This window comes from Montipora capricornis, chromosome 11, assembly GCF_036669925.1.
Source record: "Montipora capricornis isolate CH-2021 chromosome 11, ASM3666992v2, whole genome shotgun sequence".
NCBI lineage: Eukaryota > Metazoa > Cnidaria > Anthozoa > Scleractinia > Acroporidae > Montipora > Montipora capricornis.
The window spans coordinates 27756094-27758672 of NC_090893.1; the positions used below are offsets into that span (position 1 = coordinate 27756094).

Sequence of the window (2579 nt, forward strand, 5' to 3'; positions counted from 1 at the left end):
CAAAATTTGATTGAGTGAATGACGTCATCACTTCGATAATTTGCATATTTCATGTCTTAAAATGGCTTCGATAGAAAAGATGCGATTTTCGTCATAGTGGCACTTTAAGGACGTTCGCGCTAGTTGTTTGTGCGCAACTTTTACAGGTAACGCGACTGTAATATGTCACGCATCACTTCAAGCATTACTTACTTAAGATCTTACCGCGACAAAAACGCTGAGGAAAAATTTCCAGGCCGGGAAATGAATGGTACATTTATTTCCAATTCATCATGAAACTTTAATTTAATAAGGGAGGCGCGGTGGCCTCATGGTTAGTTTACTCGACTCCAGTGTGCAAACATGCCTCTACTAGCTCATTTGTCTCGCGTGGAAAAAGATAATTATTAGATTTGATAACTCCTCCTAGCTTGTGAAGTCATTAAAAGAACTAAATATTTAAAGCAAGAGCCGATACAACGTAGATTTGATTTTAGTACACCACTTAACTCAAATCTACGTTGTATCGGCTCTTGCTTAAAATATTTAGTTTCTCAACTTGTAACTACGCCGATCAGATCAAGCTACTGATCCAACGTACACCGACAGGAAAATTGTCCACGGTTGCTTGCTTCAAAACTCTGGAATTAAAATAACCGTCTTCATGGGTTGCTTTACTTCTGCAATTTGCACATGTCCTGCTTAAGAGAAAACTGAGAGATATCCTGCTTAAGATATCAGTTGATCACATAATCCTGTTCATTTCATGTTTTAATAACAAACGTGAAAAGGAATCATGCTTTATTATCACTTTCAAATAGTGTAACAGGATTTGAAAGCACTTAAGCCACTTCAGCAAATGTGCGTGTTCAAGCATTGTCGTAGATCTTAAGCTTCCTAGAAAGAAAGCGCTACAGCGCGAAACAAGCGCGCAACACATGGAATCAATATACCTCGTTCTTTAATCCATGAGTCCCAAATAAAAGCGTTAAGTCGCGAATCAATCGCGTAACACATGGACTATACTTCGTCCCTTAAACCATAAAGTGAGACGAACAAGCTGCGACGCGAATAAAGAGCGCAACACATGGAATATACCTCGTTCTTTAATCCCTGAAGCGAAACAAATAAGCTAGGATGCGAATCAAGCGCGAAAATCATGGAATATGCCACGAGGAAAAACAAATGCGCTGCGAATGTTAAGCTATGACTCGTTCTTTGATCTAGAGGCGAAACAAATGGTTAGACATGGAATATGCCTCCTACTTTAAGAAGAAATATACGTGGTTCTTAATTAAGGCAAAACAGACCGGTTGACTAAACGTGTGTTGTTGACAGGAAACAATGTTGTACACTTAAGCGATGAATCGAGGATGTCTCGATGTTGAAGTGCGACGCCACTGCAAACAAATTCAAACATAGTTAGTAAAGGTAGATGATGCGAATGACCTTTTCACGTGGGATGCCTGTGGCAGACCACCTTTAAAAATAACTTTAGTGTCGTCGTGATCAGATATGGGAATTAGCCAGCAACGTGCTTGTCACGAAGCTCATGTACAACAGGCATGAGGCATCATTTTATTTTCCCGGGGAAGGCAATCGGAAAAGCTGAAACGGACGTCCCAACACACATACTATTTCACCTTCTCAAATTACTGCCTTGTCAGACTGAATTCCCAGAAGACAGTATCCCGTATTTTGGTCCGGACCAAATTTTGCAAAATTTGAAACCGCGAACGGTAGTGACAAAAATTGGAAACTCTTTTGGGTCCATAGTTGTAAGAACATTTCAAAATCCTGATTTAAGCAGTAGATCGGATTTCACCATTCCAGCGTTTTACTCTGTAGTAAACATGAACACAAATCAGGCCATTTGCGTCGCTATTGACGTGTCGCTTTTACTGTGTTCTCAGACTGAGGAGTAACTGCAGAATACCCTGCCATTTTGAAGCTGCCCCTTTAAGCCTCTTATACCACTGAAATACCGCAGTTCGGAAAAAAGAAAAGGTGTACACGTTGCTGGTAATCAAACAAGACATCTTCGACGGCCATTTTGTTTGCTATTTTGCGCGCGCGTGTAAAAAGCCCTGGATACAATGGGTATAAGCCAAATCATCAACCAATCACACAAAAGTCTCCTTTTGTTATACAATGGGCTTGTGTGTAGTCCTTTCGCGACATCGAAAGCAACCAAACTTTAGCAAGGAAGCACAAGAAAAAAATAATAAATAGGTAAGCGAATCTTTATTTCTTAACTTTTATTTTTTCTACGAGGCTCGTCTCTTCATCCATGTGGGGCGTCGGCGCAATTGCTTTAATTTCGAAGAAATGCTTTTGCTGGCCAAATGAAAAACTTTCAAACGCGCTTTTAAATACGCTGTTTGTGATCTACATCATCGTGCCCTACCCCGGTGAAACGGTAATTAAGGAGCCTCTTTTAGGAATGGCTACATCTATGGTAGAAGAATTGGATGTGTGCTTTGTTTGCAAAATCGAAAGCAGATAAAAGTTAATGGGAAAGCAAAGCAATAATGCGGTAAGTCAGTCATTACTTTTTACGCGATTCATCAAAAGCCGGGCTCATCTATTCATGTGGTGAG

The 2579-nt window shown here is 40.2% G+C and overlaps 1 long non-coding RNA gene across 1 annotated transcript in view; it reads right to left on the reverse strand.

The window, feature by feature from the left end:
- Positions 1-625: 625 nt before the first annotated feature.
- LOC138024472 (uncharacterized) overlaps positions 626-2579 on the reverse strand; it is a 15420-nt gene continuing 13466 nt past the window's right edge. Inside the window, exon 6 of the long non-coding RNA XR_011127015.1 lies at positions 626-1379. This is a non-coding gene — a long non-coding RNA (uncharacterized lncRNA). The remainder of the gene's footprint in view (positions 1380-2579) is intronic.